This window comes from Alligator mississippiensis, chromosome 2 (genome assembly GCF_030867095.1).
Source record: "Alligator mississippiensis isolate rAllMis1 chromosome 2, rAllMis1, whole genome shotgun sequence".
NCBI lineage: Eukaryota > Metazoa > Chordata > Crocodylia > Alligatoridae > Alligator > Alligator mississippiensis.
In genome coordinates, this window is record NC_081825.1 from 301,956,225 (window position 1) to 301,981,145 (window position 24,921).

At 43.7% G+C, this 24,921-nt stretch overlaps 1 protein-coding gene, 1 long non-coding RNA gene and 1 other non-coding gene across 11 annotated transcripts in view; 2 read left to right on the top strand and 1 right to left on the bottom strand.

Moving 5' to 3' along the window:
• The window catches only part of LOC109285286 (uncharacterized), a 282,747-nt gene that overhangs the window by 251,669 nt on the left and 6,157 nt on the right, over positions 1–24,921 (top strand). For 5 of the 8 annotated variants that reach the window (XR_009460339.1, XR_009460338.1, XR_009460340.1 and 2 more), the window contains 3 exons: positions 12,577–12,956; positions 14,171–14,369; positions 14,548–14,705. The gene's annotated coding sequence lies outside the window, so the exon portion shown is untranslated. Of the gene's footprint in view, positions 1–12,576; positions 12,957–14,170; positions 14,370–14,547; positions 14,706–18,338; positions 20,379–24,921 lie in introns of those variants that run through there. The other 3 variants (XM_059723423.1, XM_059723424.1, XM_059723421.1) reach the window with 3 other exon arrangements.
• On the top strand, positions 6,490–6,562 carry TRNAQ-UUG (transfer RNA glutamine (anticodon UUG)). The gene has a single exon. It is a non-coding gene; the product is annotated as a tRNA-Gln (tRNA).
• The window catches only part of LOC109285299 (uncharacterized), an 80,788-nt gene continuing 68,208 nt past the window's right edge, over positions 12,342–24,921 (bottom strand). For both annotated transcript variants that reach the window (XR_002093025.2, XR_002093014.2), the window contains exon 9: positions 12,342–12,674. This is a non-coding gene — a long non-coding RNA (uncharacterized LOC109285299). The remainder of the gene's footprint in view (positions 12,675–24,921) is intronic.

Sequence of the window (24,921 nt, forward strand, 5' to 3'; positions counted from 1 at the left end):
TAAAGGCACAATTTAGTCCAGGATGTTGCTGTAAGAAAAGGTCACTCCTGTAACAATACTAATATACAGCAGGTTCAGCAGTTCCAAATACCCATGCATTGTGAATCCCGGAGAGACCTTTTCTAATGTCTTTCTCTGTTATTTACAAGAATAACGGAGGGGAGGCGGGGAGGTTACGTGTACGTGGTTATACCTGGGCCCGCTGGTGGTTGTGAAGGGGATGTTGTTTCCCTGACAACTTTCCTTCTCTGATCTAATTTTCAATCCCCCCACTTTTTTCCTCCAGCCTCATAGTCCCAATATCATTTAGCAGACAGGCTGGATCTTGCAAACACCAAGTCTTGTGTTAACCACAGAAACCCCTTGAAATATTCAAGAGCTAAATATACTCCTCCCAGGAGAGTTACAATTCATGAGATGCCAGAGTGCCAGGTTTACTTGGAATAACACTGGAAGGAAAAGAAAAAGAAAAGATAAGGTGGGGAGAGGGAAAAGCTCTTATCCGTGTAATAAATGATGGTATTTTTTTCTTTTTTTTGATACATGCTGTAGCTATGCAACTGCTAGTATGCCAAGTATTGTCTATTGCTGAAAGAAAGTATTATTTGACCAATCTTGAAATCCTGACTCAAATTTTTCGAAACTTGGAACCTGAGCTATCTCCAACTGAAGTCCCTTGTAGTCCATTATCCTGTCCACACCCATGGACGGCATCTAAAGCTTCAGAGGATGGTCATCAGCATTACAATGGTGTTACCCTAACTCCTCCCAGCCAGAGACTGACTAAAAGCCTGAACCTTCAGGGTTGTTTTTTCCCCGCAACCCGCCCCCCCCCCCACTTTTTTTCTCATTAGCATTACTAATTATAATCTGAACTTTTCTGTTATGTAGAAATATGTCCAGGTCCACCCCCAGAATCTGCCATCTAAATAAAACTATAAGATAACAAATGCATGTTCCCTCTGTAATACAGGTAGGGAACAAAGGCCGGGAAAGATTAAGGGCCAAATCCTGTCAGCTTTATGCATATCTGTAGCACCTATATTTCCCCGTCCCCAATAGGACACAAACTATCCCATCTATTTTATGAAATGCATATTAAAAGAATGGAGCCAGACCCCATAGCGTCCTCCCCGCCAGGCCTCTGTTTCCCTCACTGAGGCCCTCTCCCTTGGTTTCTTCTTCTCCTCCTGGCCTCAATATATCTCCCATTCTTGGCTGTGCAATGGACAGGCTTCAAGAGGAGGCCTAGAGAGTACTCTGGCTAAGGTCTAGCTCATGGCCTCCAGGTTCAAATCCCTCTAGGTGAAAATAGGGGTGTAGGTTGTAGCTGTGCTGGTCTAAGGTCATAGACAGACAAGGTTATTTGGGTGAATCTTATCTTTTTTATTAAGTGGGCCTAATAAAAGATATAAAATTTACCCAAATAACCTTGTCTGTCTAGGTGAAGATGATAGCTGTGTTCCCCACTCTCTAACCACAAGGCCATTGGGCTAAAAGGAAGGCTTTTCTCTCCCTAGCTGTGGTCTGACTAAAGGTTTGGGGAGTTGTATTGGGGTTATATGCAGGCCTAGACAAGGCTAAGAAGGAAAGAACAGGCTGAGCAGAGTTCAGCAAGTGCACATCAAATCTAATGCGGTGGTGAGCTCATGCAGCTAAATAAGGGCCACTTAGTCTCATCAGTCCAGGGAAGTAGCATCTAGCCCTGGTCCGAACCCAGAACAGTGCTTTAGACAAGACCACCCTTCTTTGAATAATAAAGATCACAGCAATACAGACATGAGATTTTTGAAGCATCTGGTCCCTCATTGATAGACTCAAAACTGCAGACTGAGCGACGAAGGAACACCGATTGACTTCCACCGCGATACAACGATGTTTTATGATCAGCATAGCCATTTGTTGAATTGTTGTCATGATTATAAGTTGTGGCAAATTTGATAATGGTTTAGTTAGCTTAAAATTCATTAAATGTTCTTGGGGCTTGCTAACTGATTGTTGCAAAAATAATCATTATGGTGCATTATGCTGAAGTGTTTGTTTTATACTAATTGTTCTGACCTTTTTCATCTGTATTTGATGAGATTTCAATGAATAATTAAAAGGCCCTCCAGGAAAAAAAAAAATTAGTCAGCAAACTAATCTATAGGAGAAGTAAACAGGCAATTTCCACCACTTTAATTCTTTCCAGATTCCTAGTTACTTTGTCTTTAAGATTTTTTTTCCCTTCATCAGTGCCTTAGATGATCTGATTATAAGCAGGGCAGGAAAGATTGCCTATTATTAAAGTTGCCCATAGAACCTTGCCATTATAAGACCTCATTTTCAATCCCTTATAATTTGCTCAATTTTAACCTTTTGGGCTGAAATTTACCAAGCTGGCTGCCTGCCTTGGGCTGAATTTTTATGGGCAATTTCCACCAATATAGTTCAGTGATGTCTGAAAATAAAGTTGGAGAAACATCATGTTTTGTTCATGTTAACACATCGTGGAGAAGCTCTTCCTGAAACTCGCCTTAGAACAAGCACTTCACCATCGGCAAGGATGTAGCCTTTGGCCAGGATGTCTCTTCTGCGTTCTTTAGGAAAACCCACACAAACCTTGGCCTCTGTGTTTCTCATGCTCCCTATACATTAAGAAACCCTGAAGAACTAAAGATCCAGAAGTCCCATCCTTGCTAAGGATGCTCAGTCCTTTCATAGCTTCCAGAGCTAAACAAGCCATGCGTGCACCATCTCCATCAAATGAGTGAGTCAACTCCAGCCCAGGACTGCTGGGCGAAGATGGACTTTCCTTGAAATGGCCAGGAACCCAGATGGAGAGCCAGGAAGAGGAAATTGTTTGATGTGAATGCAGAGAGGGCAACATTCAGATGCGTGGGAAGGAAAGTGGGGGTCAGGGATGACTGGGATTTATTGGGAAAAGAGATTGGGCTTGGATGGGTAAATAGACTGGCGTGGGGGCTGGAGAAAGGGGTCACTGGAACTACCTAGATAAGGAGCTGGTAAGGGAAAGCATTGGGACACTGAGTTCAGATAAACAGCTGACAGAAGAGACATTTAGACTGACTGGATTAAGGAACTGGGTATGGGAGGAATGAGGGCATGGGGGAGTAAAGGCAGACAGGACAGGGAGCTGAGATGTTGGGGGCACCTGTCCAGACTGTGCAGACCAACAAACCAGAACGAGGACCCAGAGATGGAGAGGCTGAGACTGGACAAGGAGCTCATGGATGGAGAATAGGACCGGGAGCTGGGGGTGGTGTTGAAAGGCAATTAGGCTGAGAGGATGGGAACTGTGATGTGGTTGGGGTAGAGACTGGGAATGGATAGGGGAGGACAGTTTGGAGTGAGGGAAGGGGGAGTTTAGGACTCGGAGAGTGAGACTAGATGGAAAAAACAAATAGCAAAGAGACCGAGAACTTCCTGCCGTTCTCTGCCTCTGACAGTAGATGTGTTCCAGCTTCCACAGTGAATGAGGCAAGGGTTTTAACCACAACAGCCTCATTTCTGCAAAAGTGTGATTCTTTTTCAGAACAGGCTCACTGAGTAAGGCAGGAGGCACGTGCAATAAATACCATGGGATTACGTATCTTGATGCACAGTGCAAGAGAGCAGGATCGGTCTTATGCAAATCATTTAGATCTGGCCTTTGCTAGCTTGTGAGTACTTGGCCTTTCAGCCTTACTCATGTTGTTTTACCATAGTTTCGTGCTATATGACTGGAGTACCCTGTCCTGTTTTGGGCACTGCATGTCAAGAACTATGTGGACAAATTGGAAAGTGTCCAGCGGGCAACACCAAGACTTATTACAGGTTGGGAAACATGGCAGAGAAGAAAGATTGAAAGAATTGAGATTATTTTGTCTGGAGAAGAAAAGACAGGGTGGGGAGGGGCAGAATTTAATAATAGCCTTCAAATACATAATGGGTTGTTATAAAGAGAATTATAAAAGGTCCATCCCTCTGAGTATCCACACCAATATGAGGACTGGAACAATGTGGCCACAGGGGCAGGGCAAGAATCAATGGGTTTAAACTTCAACTATAGACATTTAGGTTGGGGCTTAGAAAGGACTTTTCCACTGCAAGGGTAGTTACAATTGCTTGGAGACTGGAATCTTCTTCCTTGGATATTTTTAAGAACAGGTCAGACATACACTTGGCTGGGATGGTTTGGTCAAGGATGTTCCTGCCTTGAATAAAGGGTTGGGCTATAACGGCCTCATGAGATCTCTACCAGGCCCATTTTTCTATGATCCTTCCAAAAAAAAATGAAAGAAGAAATTCCATTGCATGGCATCAGACTGACACACCAGTATGGGTCATCCAGAGGGCTGGACTGTGTAGATCCACCACTCAGACTACCACTACTTGAGTCCATGCTGTAACTAATATCATTACAGGCTTACCATCCTATAGATGGGGGAGAGAAGAGGGGATAGGATCCAAACTTTGCTAGTGGGCTCCTCTGGTAGGAGAGGAATGATGAGGCTGAGGAATATTGGTTTCTAATCCAGGATCAGAGGGCAGCATGCTTTAGTAAGCACCGGCTTTTCTTTCCATCCCTTTTAGTATTGCCCCATGCATTTTGTCCACTCGTACCTGTCCCATTCCCAGCTCTGTCTCTTCCATGCCCCTGACCTCTTTGTCAGAGTGGTGGCCCTGTGACTGGTTAGTACTATATCGTGATGTAGTGGTAGAGAGCAGGCCACTGCAATTTCTCCAGCATCTTCAAACATATCTAATGCGATAAGCAAGAACATTGCCGTGTTGTTCCAATTACAATTCAGCCTTTTCTTCCACCATAAAAACCACAAAAAATTGCATTCAGTTACTATGCAGAGTTGACCTATAATCAGATCTCTGACAACTTGACTTTTGCACTTGCGTTATTTTTGTGCATTCAATAAAAAATACCAAATGAGATTTGTTTTTTTAGTGTAGTTTTTTTAGTATTGTTAGTGCGCTTAATTTTTTGCCTCCTTTCTTGATTATTTGATTCTCTTATGAGATTTTTTTTTAAGGGCAATACCAGTTCAAATCCTGTATTCTGTATTTATCAATGTATATTTTGGGGACAAGATGAGAAGTTTTTTCCCTCTAAAACTGCAATTGAAAATGTGAGATTGATGTATATACAGGGCCAGCTTGAGCAATATGAACAGCAGAAGAATGTGATGTTTTGAATATTTGGGGCTAAACTGGGTGCCTAGTCTATTTACATTGCACTGCTACATTGGGGTAAAATAGGGTGAGATGCATTTTTGTGGCCTGTTGAGGATTCTGGTGCTGTATAGGCATTCCCAGGGTGAATGTTCAACTCTGCACTATCAACCCTGAAAGAGAGAGGACAAGTGGAGCATGTGTAAGTAAGTGGGTATGCTGCCTTGAACAGCCGGAAGGTTGGCCAACTAGGTGCACATTAGAGCACCCTTGAAGTTGCTCTAGCTTTTTGGTAAGGACTGATTTAATAATCATAGTGGATATAAAACTGGGAGGATGGTACAATCAGATATGAAGATCATAGCTCTAGTCTTTTGGAAGCTGCCCAAGCACAAAAGATGTTACAACAATGCCAGTTCTGGTAACTGAACTACATCCTTTAGCAAATCTATGAACAATGTATTTGCAGGAACAGTTATGCTTCTCTTTGCTTTTGGATTTTCCCAGAAGCTAGTCACATTGATTTGATTCCCACTGAACTGAATGGAGTCTTTTTCATTGGTTTTAATGCTTGATGCATCAGGCCACTTTTTTGGGCGGTGTTTTCAGTAAGAATTCAGCAAGTACAATTTCAAATGATTTGCATGGTTATTTCTGAATGTTGAGAGCTTCTCTTAAAATAAAGGTCCTTTTTGGATTTTGCAAGTTAAGCCAGGAGCCGTCACCTGCATAATGGAGTATTTGTCAGCCTCAGACAGTTTTTGGAGCTCTTGAGATTTCCAGTCCAACTGTATCCCTTAATTGACTACAACTCCTGCAGAAGGAAGTAGCAGTTTAGCTCATTTTAGGACCTCAGAACATGTCCATTTATTGGAACCAAATCTAGATTGACTGCTGCTTCCTGGCTTGAGGAGGACAAGTGTATTTGGAGATGGCATTTCTGATGTGTAACAAAAATGCCCTAATTCTCTCTCTCTGCTTCTTGTTACTGGCCAAGCAGCTTAGAAATATGGTCACAATCTGAGGGATAGTAACTGATTCAGTCAAAGAGTCCATGTTCCTATAGAGGAAAAATATCCAACCCCACTAACTTCAGTGTAAATATCTCACAACATTAATAATTATGTGTTAATTATTTCTCTCTCACCTTTGTCCACATAATGCGTTCTGGATGAGAAACTGTCTGTATAATGCCTAGCCTGGGTTTGGATGCTGTGCACGTGCTAATGAAGGGACCTTAAAAGAATAGTATAGTGTAAATATCATACTAGGGAATTAAAACTGACTCCAAGTTGGCTATTAGTGCAAATAGCATACCTTATGGGCCCAGTGGCCTAATGGATAAGGCATCAGCCTTTGGAGCTGGGGATTGTGGGGTCAAGTCCCACCTGGGTCAGCTATGATGGCTTTAGGGTCTGGGTAGCTCAGTCAGTAGAGCCTCAGGTGTTTTAAACTAGACATTAGGAAAATTTTCTTTACGATGAGGGTTTCCAGAATCTGGAATGGGCTCCAAGGGAGGCGGTGCTCTCCCCTACCTTGGGGGTCCTCAAGAGGAGACTGGACAAACACCTGGCTGGGGTCGTCTGACCCCAGCGCTCTTTCCTGCCCAAGATTGGGAGTCGGATTCGATGATTTACTAAGCTTCCTTCCGACCCCAAAATCTCTGACATCTATGAAACCTAGGATTTTTCTGGGAAGATTTCAACATCCCACCCAGGAAACCGTAATCATGTGCCTGAATCAGTAGGAAATCCTGAACAGAAATTTAAAAATATGATTGTTGTAGGATGGCTTTCGCTTCTCCATTGTGAAACCCCAAAATGGACACACATCTTTAATTGAAACCAGGACACTTCCCAAGGTGATAGAATTTCATAGGACATACTTAGTAAGTGTACTGAAGAGAATGAAAAGGGGTAAAATTCCAAACATGGGAAGCATCGCTTAGAACTGAGTCTTCAAAATCACCCAATTTGAATTGAATAGTACCTATGTGCTTATATAACAAGATTTGCGTCTCTTTAATGTTCTTTCTTACTACAACCTTGACATTTCAAGTTGCTCAATAGATGCAAAATTGCATTGATTCGTTAATTTTTAAAAAGCAAACTTTGAAAAGCAACTTAGGTGCATTATAAAGAGTGCCATACAGGTAGAAAGGTTAATTGTTGCTTCAAGTTGCTGGGTAAAATCAATAGGACTTGGGACTCTTACCCTTTATGTAGCTTTTTTAGAAAGCTAAATACTTTATGTCTCTTTGCTGCAGCCTGTGAGCTCTATTCCTGTCAAAAACAAATCAGCAGACATTTGGGAAGTCGGGAATGATGCCTAAGTCACTGAGCAGTGTCCAGATCAAGTGTTTCTGTGATAGAAACCACAGGAAATGCTATTTTTGCAAATGCCTTAGTCATTTGTGTTATTCAGAAATACTCATACATATACATTAAAATTGCATTATACGGTACTCAGGAAATCAGGATGCCAGTGCCTGTGCAACCTTAATTTGGCCCCCTTCTGCCTCTGCATTGATAATCTTGTCTTTTTTGACAATCCCTTGCAGTGGAAGATGATTGTCTTCCATGGTTGCTTCATCTATGGGTCTGAAGATAGCTGACAAGGCTGATCCTGGATCATTAGATTCGACTCCAACTCAGGCATGTGTTTCCATGAACGGTGGGTGGCTCAGTACTTTTGATTCAGTCCTTGACACGCTGTTTCTGCTGCTTCCACTTTTCCATCTCCTGTTGTCATCATGAGGCTTCAAATTACTGAGATCCTTGCAACAGACACTTCTTCTATTTGGGGCAGTCCTGGGCGATAGTTTCCCACAAGCTGATGCTGCATTTTTTGAAGTTGGCCTTCAGGACACCCCTGAAGCACTTTCTCTGCCCCCCTTTTGAGTGCCCACCTTGACTGAGCTGGGAGAATAAAATTTGCTTTGGGATTCTGAAGTCGGACATCTAGATGATGTAGCTAGCATAGCAAACTTGATGCTGGATGATCATCTTCATGATGCTTGTGGAGTTTGTTTGCAAGAGGACGCTAATGTTGGTACAACTTTTTTCCCACTGGATACAAAGGATCTTCTACAGGCAGCATTGATGGTATTTCTCCAGCGACTTGAGGCATCTCCTATACATTGTCCACATCTCAGTTGCATATAACAGCTGCTTGCTGGACCATGAGCTTGGTTTTAAATTTGGTGTCATGATCTTTGAACACCCATTTCCTCAGTTGTCTGAAGACCGCACTTTCACATTTGACGTGATGTTGGATTTCTTCATCAATGTCAGCCTGCTGCAAGATGGCTTCCATGGTATGGCAAATGTACACTATTCTCCAGAATCTCACCATAAATCTGACTTATCAGAGCTGGGGACTGCTCATAAACAGCTTGTTGGTGAAGGACTTTAGTCTTCTGAAGGTCAAGTGTCAATCCTATTTTCTCATTTGCTTCAGTAAAGACGTCAATATTGTCTGAAGGTCTGCTTCTGAGTGAGCACACACTACAGCATCATCAGTGTACTGCAGGTCAGTGGTTGAGGTTGGTGTGGTGTTGGTTTTGGTTTAGAGTTAGCTTCAACAACAGCTTACCATCCATTGGGTAGTTTGGCTCCACTCCAACTGGAAGCTGGTTGGGTGTCAGATGTAGCTTAGTGATAAGGAATATCGAGAAGAGTGTTGGAGCAATGATGCAGCCTTGCTTAACTCCCATCTTAACTTCAAAGGGATCGGTGATACGTCTGTTGCTGGAACCACTGCTTGCATTTGGTCATGGCACAGGCAAAGAATGGTACAATTTTCAGTGAGCATCCGTACTTCAGAAGGATCCTCCATCGTGCTTCTTGCTTGACAGTTGAAAGCTTTTGTAAGGTCAAAGAAGATCATATTCATTTTTAATTACATGCTTATCTATGATTTTCCTCATCTTGGCAATAAGGTCTTATTTAGCATCCAAGAGCACTTTGGCATTAGCTGACACAATGGTCAATGCCGGCTGTGATTGAGGGCATGGGAAGGAAGGGCCTTTGGAGTGACACTGATAACCTTCATTGACTTTTGGGTGTAAGCAGATGATGACATGGACAACTGCATTGATCGTATTGTTTGATTGCAGGTTCAACAGACTGAGAACCCGTCAGGGGCCTTGCTGTGAGTGTTCCTGCTATGTCTCCCTTTAAAGCATAGTAAAGATGGACAAATGAAACTCAGCCTTATAGTAGGAAGAGTTAGGCAAACTTAACAATCGGGGGAAGAGGCCTAACTAGGGATTTAGGCACCCTGGGCCGGGAGGGGGATGCCACGTTCTCACTGCCTCCAACGAGGTATCATTGAAAGCTGCCTGAACAAGTAGCACTGCTCCGGTAATGTGGCATCCCTGGGGGCCATCCTTCTGGTGCCCAGGGTTTGTGTCCAGCCTGTCTACTACTGGCAATGATACTGATAAGCCAGCCTGAAAAAACTACAAAGACTCTTATGATTTTTTTTCTCATCATGTTTCATGTCAATCATATCAATATGGAACATTATTCCAAAAGTGCATTTAGACCGTGGTTTTATGTTTCTCTACCACATGGCAGCAGAACGTAGGCTAGTTTCCCATTGGAAGAGAATCAGAGATTGAGAGTCTGGGTATGGCAGTGTTGTCACCCTACCAATGTACAGAAGACCTGCTTCCTTGAACACAAGAGCACAGATAGCTTGGTCTTGCCGAAACCATAGCTAAGGCTATGTTGCCTTACAGCCTGAGACTCCTCTTATCTGGGATAAGGGGTCTGCTGTCTGGTGCTGCTCTCTAATAGTCCTCTCCATGGACTGCCACCTTAAAGGGGTAGAGAGGCTTGTGTGTACCGATGACCCTAAGAGCAACAACATCAGGATCTTGTACTCCTGGTAGGGTCTCCCATGGTGGTGAGGTCAAAGATGAGGTATCAGATGAAGAGCAGTACAACATAACAAAGACCTCAACAGTGGAGCAGGCAGATGAGGAAGGCATACTTCTCAATGGCTGTGAAGGTGGATGTAGGATGCAGCAGAAGAGTATCCCCAGCTGCCTTGGATCTCCTTGCCGCTGCATACAGGTTTCTCCTCTGCCAAGATCTGTCCAGTTGCCAGACAGTCATGAGCAGACTTCTCCCACTGGTCCAGTCCAACATCTACCACAATAACCAATGTACCCATAACCTCTACAACATCCTGTGGCAGTGGACCAGTGGCAACAGAACAGAGTCATTTACAACCCTTCGTTTGATCTAGGGAGTGGTCATCCTTGACCGTGAGGGATCATTGATGACAATGATGACTGCTCTCTGGTGCTACTAGGGAAATACCATTCACATAGTGAATGTAGCCTCTCTTTTATTCTTTTTCCACCAGAGAAAAGCTATTTGGCAAATTTATCTTAGACTCGCAAATGATTTCAGGAGGACAGAAACCTCATTTTCCAGCTAACTTGCTATTTGGGAAAAATAAAGATTTCAATCAGCTCTAGCTAGATAGATACTGCAGGAGCCTGAATAAATGTGTCTGATTTTAAAATGCAGAGTTTGTAGTGGTGCTGTCCCTAAGATTATGTCATCACTTCAGGCTTAGCCCAAGTGTTGCCTCTGGCCTCCTTCCATCTGCAGATAAAACCCTCTGACCTGCCTTTAGTGGTGCTCTTATCCAAAACTAACTGTCTTGGCTGTGGGGCTGGTTAGCATCCAGGCTCTGTTTTCAATCCGATTGGCAATCTATCCATTTTGTAGTGGAAATATAAGCTAGATCCCTCAAGTGCTGACACTGCTCCAGGGCCCTCCTGTGTGATTGTCCCCTGTGCCCAGACAAGTTCTTTCACAAGTTCTCCAAATTCACTTGGGGGGGATCAAAGACCAGCAACGTATTGCATTGCAAAGAACTACGAGCTATGTCCCTGGAAGGCCCAGTCCAGGTCATAAGGCAATGCAGACAAGACTGAGGTATGGCTTTGCAGGGTGGCCGGCTGCTAACCGGGAGCCCAAATGTGGGCAGTGATTAATTATAAATCTGGGCTAATTCTTCAACCACTGGACTCACTGGCCACTGAACTCCAATTTCTAAGCATTGCGAGTTGAGTTTTACAACCCTAATCCCTGTCATGTGACTGGAGTGACAAATAAATGTGTCTAACCAGAACTCCTTTAGTATTGTCTCGGCCAAGTGAATTAGAATAATGTTGCTTAAAGTGAAAAACCCCAAAAGACGGGATTTCAGGGAGGAAAAAGGGCTCTTATTTGTTTTTTAACTTCCTGCTTTCCTTAGATGGTCTTGGCTCTATTTCTGGTATGCTGGATTATATAAAAAGCGGTTAGTAACAACAATCCAGTTCTTCTTTGCTTGCTGGTTTGACCAGTGAACCTGTAAAATATTTAGGAGGCTAATTCAATTGGATGCCTATCTTGCTGGGATCCCTTCACCCCAGATGACTTCCTGCCCCTGGGGCGGGGGGCTGGACTCAATGATCTTCTGAGGTCCCTTCCAGCCCTAACATTTATTAAATAAATCTATGAAATCTATGAATTGATCATCATGGCAGAGGGGCAGGCAACTAGCAAATGGGGGACGGATGGTATTGGTATCAGGGGCATATTGTTGCTGGCTATCATTGGATGACCATGGCTCATAATATTTCCAGTCTGGGCAGCAGGATGGTAAATGAAATGTTAGTGGGATAGAATTAATATACTGGAATTGCAGAACACGATAGGAAGTTTATTACATCCATCAGTGAAGCTGTATGAACAGAGAAAATGAACTATTTAGAATGAACTTCAGTAAAAATGAAGTGTTTTATGCAAGCGGAGATTTTGGATGCATTGCTAGCGTTTAAAACAAGCTGATGCTGGAAGTGGCTTACTCAGCTTTCCGATCCCCATTCCTGCCATGCAGCCTTCCTTTGAGTATTGTGATTCCAGAGCTTCTGAGCTGAATAATTTCTTCTGAGTGTCGCTTTAACCACGTGCCTAATCTGTCCCCCCCCCCACACTGATCTCATTTAGATTGAACAATACCAAATCAAAAGCTCCCTTTGTCTGTGCTAATATAATGGATTAGAATTATTTAACATCCTTGCACGCCTGTGCTGCAGTGAGCATGTGTAGCAAATTTAGTTTAAAAATATCCTAGCGTATACAAAAGGATACCTTGATCAGCAGAAGTACTTGTGAATGCCAGATAAAACTCAAAGCTTTATTAATGCCCATCAAAAACCTTTCAATTAAATTTTAATTATACACTTTTGATGAAATCTAGACCAAGTGTTTCTCTTTTGGTCCCTATTTGCTTATGGTTTGACAGTGATTTGTATGCTAATGGTCATGTTCTTCTCTTGTCAGGGTTTTTTTTTTTCCTTGACGTAGATATCTGTTTTCCCTTGTTATTTTTCCCGCACAGCTGAAGTCACAAAAACTCCATGACATTCCAAGAATTTTGCAGATTTTGCTGCCGTTTCCAGAATGTCACTTTTCCGAAGTGTAAAATTCCTGGTTTTGCTGGGGATAAAAAAAGTGCATCTTGACTAAGTGAAAAATGAATAGAGAAGCATGAACTAAAACTGCCTAAGTCCTTTGCTAGGAAGTAACAAGCTCTCTGCTCCCTTAAGGGGGTGAAGGAGAAAGAAAACCCACCCGGATGCTTCCTCTGCATAAACTAGCTACCCCGAATTGTTCCAGCAATACTTTGGGAGTCACCATAACAGTTAACCTGTGGAAGAATGTCTTGCATTCAAAAGCTTGCCTAACTTTATCCCAAGGACACAGTCGGTGGAATACAAGGTATCGCCCTAAGAAATCCTTGCCTCTTGTGTAATTTCTGAACCATCATAGCTACAGCATCACTCTTACACTACCATACACGTACACAGACAACACAGAATTAGGTGAGCAATTGGGCTGAAGTGGGGTAGGAATAAAGGACTTTTGACTCTGCTTCAGGGTCTGAGCTTCCTTACTGTGGAGATCCCGCATTGTTTGGAAAGCTTTTTGATGCGGGATAGGATAGGAAGCTGCATTTGTTGCAGCCACAGAGAAGAACAGCAGAGCTCAGGGAAATGTTGGACCTCCCTGTCCAGACACTCAATAAAGGTGCACTTGCTATAGCTGGGCTAGAGGGCTGAGCATCAGGACAGGACCAGGCAGCACTTCCCAAGGATCTGGAGACAGGCCCACCCAACTGACCTCAGGATAGCATCTCATGAACGGGGATGTGCTGCAGTGAAAGGGGAAGCTGCTTAGCTGGTGTTCACAGCTGCAGGCGGGGACCCAAGCCGATGAATGACTGCTGACACTACCGTGGTGGAAGGGGCTATCATTCATACTGATAAACCCTCTGTGTTTAGCTGAGGCTCTGTGCACATATCCCGATATCACACAGAGACTCCGTTTACCTGTAATGCTTTACCTATAGTGAGACTGAACTTGAATGACAACAGGCACAAACGGCCAGGACAGTTATTCCAGCACAAACCACCTCTCCACGGGACCTTACTGCAAAAGCAGTGTAGCCATACCAATGCAGCCTTACAGTATGGCTATCCCAACAAAGCCTTTGTAGTGTAGACTAGCTCTTCTTCTGGATACCTCATTCCCCTCTCTTTAAAAGCACATTCATACTAGTAAAACAGTGTTTACGCAAATGAGTTATACTGCTTTTTCTACACCGGTATGTTTGCAGCTAACTCCTTAATATTTCTATGATCCTTGTTTACCAAGAATGCCCTATATAGGTCTGTATTGCTGTTTGAATTGTCCTAAATTATCTGGGCAGTAAGAAGTGGGTGGGTGGAACAAGACTGATTTGGGCAGGCCTTATAGACATGGCCAAATTTTCTAAGCTTGGTTGAGCTGGAAAAGCATGCCTTCAGTGGTGGTATTAGGCTCAGTGGGAGGCAATATAGATGCAGGGGTTGGCAAGGTTTCCTGATGGGAAGCTGCAATGACCACTACCACCACCTTTCCACTCCACTGGTTTTCTCTGCCACCCAATGCAGCTCCTGCCATTGGATACCGCTGAAGCCCTTGCTCCATAGACTCGATCCATTAGCTCTGCAGCCCAGATCCAGCCTGTGGGTGGTAAGTTGTCCACCCCCTGCCTGACAGCCTCCAGCCTCCATAGGTGCTCCCATGGAGCTGACTCCCTTCCGCCTGCTGGAAATCCCAACCCTAGTGACTAGAAGGCACAGACATGAGGTAAGGGTGTGCACTGGTGCATATTCTGCAATATTTGGATCAGAGTTCCTGCATTTTTCAAAAGAAAGCGCTATGCTTTACATATCTCTACCTCAGAGCCAATAGTCTGGCTTTTTTTCCTCCCCCCCGCCACTCCCTTTCCCCCCTTCACCCACATTCCTTTAACACCATTTCCTAGATGACGTCATGGATGACATCATTCCTAGACATCGGAAGTGACAGCATCACGGGTCAGGACCAACAGACTCCTCTGATATTTTCCAGGTTTCAGAGCAGTGACCTTGATAGAAGATTGGTGCTTGAAAAAGAAAAAAATAGAAATAGTTCCCCTTGCAGGTAAGATGAAATATATACTTTTTTTTTTCCTCCAACCCTTTTAGCATTTGTTTTCATTAGGTTTCCATCAGGATTTTTATCCCAATGGATAAAAATATGGTGTCTTGTGAGTTCAAAACACTGAAAAAGTGAGGTATGGAACTGGGGGGGGGGAGGGGGGGAAGGAGGGATACGTTTGAGGAGGTGGGAATGAAATCAGTCCACAAAGGAGGCCATACTTTGCCATAACCTTTCCAGTAGCAGAAGTCAAATGAAGTTGTGTATGCTCAGGCACTAGATAACCCTAGTAACCATCTCAGCAATGAAGGCGTTGCACTGCCATGTGATTGTATCACAATAAAGACAATTGCAAGTTCCTTTAGTTGATCAGTCTTGTCTGAGTGGAAACCCATTTCTCCAGGCAGCGATTAATCTCTTGTAAAACTTTATCCTTTGCATTATTTAAAACATGCAAGGGAGCATGTGCAAGGCTGGCATCTAGGGTGAAAATCAGACAGTGAGTTACCATCACTTTACAGTTGTGTTTGTCGATATTGCTTTGTGGTTTGGGGGAAGGTAGAGGGGGTATAAGAATAGCTTGAAGTCATAGAGAAGTAGGACTGGAAGGGACTTCCAGAGGTCATCTAATTCAACCTCCTGCCTGAGGCCGAATCATCCCTGTCCAAACCATCCCATTCAACCATAATGTAAACTCTACATAAGACTACCCTCAATCCTGACACAGCACAGACCTAACATCCAAACCTGCCACAGGTAAAGCAGGGGAACCACGGCACCAAAGTCCTGCTTCTATAAAATGCAGTCAATATATGCTCAAGAGGTCCCGGGTAGAGGGTCATCATGTTCCCTGCTACAGACGAAGGCAACCCTCCCGTCCCCCCTGAGTCCGTACCAAACTCGGGACACGTATTTTCTTTGGGACAGTTTTGCAGTGTTGTTAGTAGAGACATTATTCGTGGAGGCTTCTCGAGTGGCTACTCCCGCCCGATGAGGGAAGGATGGCTGTGAAGATGATGTGCTGCCGGCCTGTAGCTTATACAGAATGATTCCTGAACCAGCTCTTCCCAGAGGACCTCCCTGCCTTAGAGCTCAGCTACTTGGCTCTAGGATTGATTTTTGTTTCAGAGAGCCTTGGTGACACATAAACACGATACCTCTTCACTGTGTGAGCTAATTAAACAGAGTTGGACTCCATCTCCATAGGAGATACCCAGATGACAATGAATGGACTTCACCAGTACAGCTGTGAGAAGTATTGGGGGTGGGGGGCAGTTGACCACCTGAACTGGAAAGAAAGCAGTAGCTAATCTAGGAATTGCATGAAAACACTCTAAAATCATTTGCTTTTTAATATAAATGATCAGGCCAGAAGGAAAATGTGCTGCTGCTAGCAGAGAAGAGTCCCTTTTTTCTTGTTACCCTTTTCTTGTGCAATTCCTCCTCACCTCCTTGTCTCCCCTCTGGCCTCTTTAGACCTCTTGCCCCTTCTGTAGTTGTTTCTGATCCAGTAAAAGTTTCCATTTTCTCTTCACCCCCTTTCCACTCCTCTTCATTTTCACATCGCCAAGTTTCATCAAGTTTCCTTCTCCTTCCTCCGCCTTTGAAGCTAGCACAAGGTTCGACCTGCACAGCTCCCACTGCCTTTTCTGGAGGTTGCACAACGTAAATCTGTTGAGTGTTTTCATGCGGCCTCAGACGGAGGGTGATCCAAAGCCCAAGTGTCTGAAGATTTCAGATCTGTAGTTGTGGGCATTGATCATCCTCTAAGCCAGCAGAGAGGCTGCAGGATACTAACTCTGATAAATCATTAGACAGGTCTGCTTCGGCAGTTCTTACATGACTGGTAGTCCTTTCTCTTGGTGCCATTATATATTGCAACACTAAAATGATACTTTTATCCCAAATGCAAATTAACCAGATTATGATATCCATTATGGATTCACCAGGAGTCTGGTAAGAAAATACAACTGAATGTAAACGTGTCAGTTCCTGGTATCATTTTGAAGAAAATCCAGCTCAAAGAGGAATCAAAAGCAACATAAGATTTTGCCATTTCACATTGGATACAACCTTTCTGTGGTATATCTATTCCTGAGCATAGCATACATATGCTTGCAGTTGATTAAGATGCCTGAACAATTTCAGTTTCCAAATTGTCATATATATAAATTCCAAGTATCCAGCTGCAAGGGAGGCATTCCTTTCCCTCTGCCAGTCTAATACTTTTTAATTAGTGATTAGAAAATGGATTCTTAAATAAAATGTTCTGAATTAAGGCTGCCTTATTACGCTCAGTAAAAAACTCTGATTTTTGCCACAAGACTCCTTCAGTTTAGACCAATTCATTTCCAATATATTCGACAGCAAAATCAATAAATGAACATGCAGAGCAGAGAACTAGCGTGCAATTATTTTCTTTATCCTTTAGGACACAGGAATCTATGTAGTAACTGAGCAACGTGTCTTCATCTTTAAAAATATATGGGATTTTTTTGGACTGTTTATCATTCTAATTCTTTGGAAGAATGAATGCAAAAGAAGAACATTCTCCAAATGCAGCTAGCTCTTTTAATATATAGCTCTGTTTTCTGATAAAACTTATAAGGAAGACAGTAAAGGAGTGCCGGTAAGCCACTACTAGAAGCATAGGATTGTAGGTTCTTCTGGCCTTGTTACATTAAACAAATTATTTAGCAACATGGTTGCATTACTAAAAATATCAAGTAGACAAAATCCTTTACATATTGTTGCAGTGTGGTATAATCAACTCTGTAAAACTAATATGTTTCCAACAGAATTCCTCCCATTTTAGGGCGTAAGACTTGGTAAACTCTTAGATTTTCTTTGTTTAAATATAAAAAATACAATATAGAGATCTGAATTCCAGAGGCTGCACTATTATCTGAATGAAATACTTCCAGGTTTTCCACTCAGAATGGAGATTCCAGTCTCTTATCCAACCATTCGTCATCCTCGTACATTGGCATGTCCAGAAATGGAGGAGAAAAGTTCCACTAAAAATGGCAAAGTAAAAAATGTACTGACTGTTCTTGATTTTCAGGATCATAAAGTCTTGCTATATTTCCTTGGGTCTTATAGCTCGTGGGAAAAAAGGCCTTTTGACAGACTGAAACAGAGAAATTCTGTGAAAGACTTTTTCATGTGAAATTTTGATGAAATCTTGGTGGCAATACCTTTTTTATTTATGGATCTGAAACAAGGGAGAAAGGAGCAAATAAACCATTTGAGATAGCCTTAAAATCACTTTTAGGAAAGCAGTTTAATCTTGGTCAAAGAATTTGGGGGAAGCGGGGGTGGGAGGGAGGGTGGTTTGTTTTTGTGGAAATATTATTTAATAAAGTAAGGGAAGCTTTTTCAAGATTCATTGCAATCCTTCCCCTTAAATCCTTTTGTGTTATTCCCTTTAATATGAAAAGGACTGCTGAAAGCCATGTAAATAGCTCTAGTATTTCTGTGTTGGGAGAAGGTTTAATTAGGTAGGATGAATGTAGGCTTCCATTGGCCTTGCATAGATTCATAGATGTTAGGGTTCGAAGGGACCTCAACATATCATCGAGTCCGACCCCCTGCCTAGGCAGGGAAGAGTGCTACTTTCATACCATTTCCATACAGGAAAGTGGAGCAAAAGTTTGGGACATTTCTGGAGTATGATCCTTGCTCGCAGCAGGACCTCAGAGACCCTGGATTCATCCACTGGGAGGATGGGATTATTGACATGCTGAGAAGATGCCCACAATGCATGGCTGCTTCGCCAACTTGGCAGACACCTACAAATGGAAAAGCTGCTCCAAAGTGAATTCAATCTGGTATTTTATTATCCCATGGCTCACCTTTCTGCACTGTCCATCCCCCCATAGTTTCCGTATCTTCATCTGGAAAAGTCCTGGCTAATTTCACAGAAGGAGAAAACCAAGGGACACTGTAAATGTCAAGAGAATTCTGTACATATGGTCCTGATCACTGGTGGGCCAATCTGCATCGTATTCAGGGAGAAGAGGAAGGACGAGCATCGTCCCTGCTCAACGTTGTGATGGGGAAGTGCAGTGGAAACTCCATCCATTGCAGTCCTATGCACAGAGGAGCTTGGAAATGGAAAGGTAAGACTACTCTTCAAAAGAGTCTCCACTCAGGGAGAGCCTGTAGCACAAGCAATCCACACTGCAGACAACACATCCTGTCCTTCCACCTCGCCCACCTGCAACCTGAGTGTCTCATTTCACAGAACTGTGAAGGAGAAGGGGGAAGTCCATCACTTTGTGGTGGTGGGAGAAATTTGAGCACAACGACACCCTTGCTAATCATGGAAATATGCAAAATTAAGATGATGAAGCATAGCCTGGGGGTGATGATACAACTGTTCAGGTGTATACCCGTGGCTAGTGAGGTGTCTGACCCAATGAGCAACTTTAACAGGCCACACTAACTTAATATATACCTGCTAAATTTGCTGGGCTTTTTTAAACATTACATCTCCCTCCTCAGCATAATTTGCACCAGCTTTGTAGCTTCTTTAGAGCTGGTAAGAGGCGTAATTAATGCATTGCATCCTGGCGGAGGAGTGAAAGTTGTTTAGGCATGATACCAGCTATGTTATGACTTTGTATGCCATTAGCTGTAGATGTGGGTGGACTTTAAACATGCCGGCACCGTTGGCTATTAAGCTCAGTCAAAACTTTTGTTTGGACTTATGCTGGCCTTGACCCCACCACGGTTGCATAAAGAGACCCCAGTGTCACTGGGAATCAGGGCTCCCCTACCCGAGCTGGCTATCACTGAACAGGCGAGGTTAAAGCCTGAGCCCTTTGCCCTCTCTGCGCAGAGCAGGCATCAGCTGTTTATGTCCATAGCGATATGGCACTAAAAATAGTTTATGGCAGTGCTGACGGAAGGAAACGTGGTGAAAGGCCATCACAATAAACACCCTTCAACACCCATTACAGCACAGAACAGTAAACCCTCAGTGACAGCCTCGATAGAAAGAAGTGTCATTTCTGATTCATGCCGCTGCTGAATTTAGCTATATAATCACTGACAAATCAATCATTACCCGCCGTAAACAACTGGTTCATTAGTTGGCCTTCCTAAGGCAAAGCCAGGGACCATTAATATGTTCCACACCGGGCTGTTAATGGCAATAAGGATCAGCTTAGTGCTGTCAGAAAAAATTACTAAAGATAAAGACCGATTTCCAACATAACAGAGCTGATTCTGACCCCAGCTCATGTTGATGTAGGTAGGAATAACTCTACTGAATGCAAGGACGGCCGTGGTGTAAAAGCTGGGTACAGACTTGGAGAAGCAGGGCCAGCATTGCAAACTGCCTCATGAAGAAAATACTTAGCAGGCTGTCAGGAGCAGGCAGGAGAGTCAGGTTTTTTTTTAAATTGAAACAGAGACAGATTGCACTGGAGGGAAACCCGGACTGCTTGGCTTCCAGCATGGACATCTGCCAACAGATGTGCTTCGAAACCCCGGCCAATGGATCTCACCCTCAAAACAGTTACGTTCAGGGCCATTCTTTGCTTTCCTCTGATTCAATTCTCCCAACCCAAATTGTTCAACTTAGAAAGCAGCCTGCAGTATCCTTATGTATTAGCACACCCTTTGTTGTCTGCTCCCGTGCCTCCATTCATATTAAACAGTCTTAACGCTTTGGTGGGCTTGGCTGCGAGCTGTTTGTTTGCTGTAAGGTGCAGACCCCTCAGCCAGTTGGTCTAATAAAAAAGAAAATAATAACAAAAACAATAAAAATAATAAAATAATTAAAAAGCAATAAAATAACACAAAAATCATACAAAAAGCTCAGCTGGCCTCATAAAAGATTCCTGAACCCTCAGTTTAGCATTTATAATTTTTTTTTGTGCTTTCTTTCTTCTCTTCCCTCCCATTCTTGTTAGGCACCAAGAGGCAATAAGTACTCATTATAAGCAACACAATAACACATACTCATTACGGACAGAATGCGATTTGGTCCCCATGTGTTTGCTTCCATGCAGTAAATTAAATGTAGTCTATTGTGAATAAAGGGCTTTAAATTTTGCTCTATAGAGTCAGGTTTTCTGTCTGCTAGGATTTTCAGTGGGGAATCAGAAATGGAGACGTCAATAAGCAGCAAGGTACTTATGTAAATTGAAGCATCTATATTCCAGCTGTTATGATTCTGTGTATATTGTTATGAAGGGTGAACTTTGCAGTTTTGCGTCCAAAGTTGCAGTGGTATTTTTTTCAGTGTGTTCCTTTGACTGGAAACTACGTTACAAATTATCAATTTATTTTTTCATTCCTGCACAATACGCGATGAATAAGCCACATTAGAATTGTTGAGTTGCTATGGACAAGGAGGGCAGCCTCAATATTGGGTTTGAATTATAGAATTATATAGCTTGAAGGGACCCCAAGGATTCTTTTGGACAGTCTCTATTAGTTGGAAAATAGAGGGTTATTAATGGATTTTTTTTTTTTTTTGAGCTAAGTCATTTCTGGAAAAAACAACTGCAGTGAAAAAAAATTCCATTTGTTCAATGGGAAAAAAAGACAACAATTTTAGTATTTTTCTTCCTGTTTCTTCCTTCCAATGCCACTTTTTTTTGTGGGGAGGGGAGGAAGGAAACATTGGAGAAAACAATAATTGAATATTTAAGGGTGTTTCTTTTACGTTTGAAAATAGTTTGTGATTTACATATTTCTTGTTTAGAATTGTCTTTCCTTTTTGCTGATGATTGAATATTTGACCAGGTCTGCCAGACACACAGTAAAGACAAGTGGGAAAGGTTTGGCATCCTTTTGAAGGAAGACTAAGCATATAAATCCAATCAGATCCCACCCTAAGTCTATCCCCCACCGACCATTCACTGCACACCTGTAATTATGAGAATTAGAGGCTAAAGCAGTCCAGTAGACCTATGGGAGTTATTGATTTTATGCCACATCACTAAGGGCATGTCTTAGACTAGATCAGGGGTGTCCAACCTTTTTGAATGTGGGGATGGATCACGAACTTTTTATCATCCAGTGGGCCGGCGAGCCATATTCAAAGACCTCACAGGAAGTAGTATCACATCAGGAAGTGATGTCATGTGACCTTTGACACCAATGAAGTTTCAGGAAGTGACAATGAAATGGGTCTAACCAGTTCAAAACTCTCCCTCTATAGCATCCACCTCTGCCACTGTTCGGGACAGGATACTGAGCTAGACGGACCATGGGGCTGACCAAGCATGGCATTTTTTATGCTCTTATGTTCAGAAGCTCTTATGTTCTTTGGCTGAGCTTCCAAACTATGGCTGAGATTTGCAAAAAGGGGTAGATAGGCATGTTACAAAGTTGTCATAAAAGATTTGGGGCCCTCTAAATCTCATTCATTTTAATGGAAGTTGGCCTTTTGACTCAGCTTTGAAAATCTCAGCCCAAGGTGCCAACCAAATAAGTCAAAATATATTTTGCATTTCTATGCAGTGCATCTATGTGGGGCTCTCCAAGCATTTTACAAACATGAAATGAACCTCAGGATGAGCCCAGCCAGAACAGCAGGGGCTCAGCTGCACTTTCCCCCTACCTGCGCCGGTCAGTCCCAAGCGGCACACGGCTCTGCCGCCGCCTCTGCTGACTGGTGCCGACCCAGGTGGGCCTGTCCCATCCGGAGCAGCACGTGGCTGAAGCTGGGTTCCCACATGCTGCTGGGGATGGGAGGAGCCTGGCTGGGTTGGCACCAGCCAGCAGAAGCAGCAGCGAAGCCGTAAGCCGCTCAGAACAGAATGAGCCCGGCTGGAGCAGCAGGGGCTCAACTGCATTTTCCCCCTGCCTACACTGGTCAGTCCCGAGCAGCACGTGGCTCCGCTGCCACTTCTGGCCGGTGCCGACCTGGCTGACCTCCTCCAGTGCCCAGCAGCACGTGGGAATCTAGCTTCAGCTGCATGTTGCTCTGGATGGGACAGACCCACCTGGGTTGGCACCAGCCAGCAGAGGCGGCAGCGGAGCCATGTACTGCTCGGGACTGACCAGTGCAGGTAGGGGGAAAGTGCATCTGAGCCCCTGCTGCTCTAGCTGGGCTTGTCCTGTCCTGAGTGGCATGTGGCTACTCCTCTTCCCACACGCACCGCGTCGGCAACACCAAGCTGACGCGGTGCGCGTGGGAACCCTGTCCCTTCCCCAGCCCTTCAGCAGCCATTAGGAAGCTGCTGAGGGGCTAGGGGAGGGACAAGTGGTGGGAAAGAAAGTAAATAGTGACAGTGTTTACTTTCATTTCCCATCACAGCACCGCGGGCCACAAAAAATGGCCCGCGGGCCGTATGTTGGACAAGCCTGGACTAAATGGTCCTGCAGACTCAAGCCCAACTTCTCTAGAGTCATTTGGCTATCCAGGTAAGAAAACATGTCTTCTGTGTGGTTGGAGACCAGCCTGCATCACGTGAATTTTAATCAGTTGAAAGCCTACTGCCAAGGCCACATGCCAAAGCTATGATTCTTCAAAGCACTGGAGAGACTAGCATGAAGCCTCTATGTGCATAGTCAATCAGGGTGCCCATCCTTTGTTTCAAGCTCACTGCTCCAGTAAAGGAAACCATTGTAAATCCCAACTACAAAGGTCACTGCAGGTGTTACGCAGTGCCTTCATGCAATAGTGTGTGACTTGAGCAAAGACCTTGGATGCCTCCTCCGTGGTAATCCCAAGAGTCCACTCATCAAGAGCTCTCCTCAGTTAACCTCCTTCCCTGGCCTGAATAAATCAAGAGACTATTATCTTAGATTCCTTCAAGCTCAACTGCTATGGCATCATATAAGGAAGGAGGGGATCCCGGGACAATTCGATTTAAAGGTCAAATTAATACTCTATAGTGTATCAGAAACAACATGGAAGCCACTGCAGATCACAGAGCATGGTGTAATATTCCCCCTCATGGGAAACCTCCTAGTCCCTGGAGGGCATGAGGCCTGCAATCCAGTCACAGGATGTGTGCTCCTGGGGGATACTGCACATAACCAAAAGAGAAGCATATGCTTAGATGTTGTGATCATGCAATGCCTATTACCTTGACTGCGGAGATCACAGAGCAGTGGATCACTGCAAGTACATCTGCTCTGTCCCTAATCCCACTTACTAGCAGGATAACAGCAAAATCAGAATGGAGGGGGAGAGAGGGAAGGAAGAAAGGAAGGAATAAGAAAAATAGGGGACTGTAAAACCAACCTGAGACCCCTTTGTCTATCAACCTATTACTGAGCAGTGCCAGGTAGCCCTGCACCTCATCCCAATAGCTGAGTCTACCAGCTATTAAGCCAGGATTAGCCAACAGAAAGCTATTGTAGGCATGCTTTATTGCCTGGCTAGTTGTGCAATATTGCTCCTGCAAGAAATTGCCATCTAGAGGGGTGGAGAGCATTTCCCCAGACATAAGCATAGTCTTATCCTTTGGTGGGTAAATAGTGCAAAGCCACATATGGAAAGATCAGCATAATCATAGGGGCATAGAGAAGTCAGGGTGGAAAGGGCCTCCAGTGGTCATTTAGTCCAACCCTCCCACCTGGGGCAGGATCGTCCTAATCAAATAAGTGTCAAAAGCAGGAAGTCTGGAGTTACATTCCAGATTTAAAGCTGGAGGCTGGGGCATAGCATGAATGGCAGCTTGCAGCTGTGTTTTGTACCTGTATCACCAGGTTCTTATCATCTGCCTTAGTGAAGAGGACTTCAGGCAAGGTCCACTTCATCCTGCATGTGTAGAGCCCAGGAAAATAGAACAGCAAGAGGCTCTGGTATGTGCTAATGTGATGCCAATAATAATTTATAAACAGCTGGTGCTTTTTATGGCTAGAACAACCCTCCCTCCTATCTGAGACTGAATATAGAACCTATTTCTATCTGGTTTCTATACCCATGCAGGAATAATACTTTATAGTTCGTTTGAATCACTTTATCAACCCTAGTTCAACGCTTTGTGAATGCACGCTGCAGGATTGCTTTTGTGTTTCGCAGGAAGAAACTAGCAGGTTGGTGGCAGCTTGTGGTAAATGCAAAATGCATCATACTAATGAAAATGGTAGTGCACTGCGCTGCTCCTCCCTGATGTTTTATGCATGAGGCTTGAGCTTATCCAGAAACATCAAAAGTTCATCACTGGCCATGATCAACACATTCATTCTTGTTTGAAAGTCGTCTTGTAACCCCACTGTTTCTGTTGTCTTCTCTAATGTCCTCTCA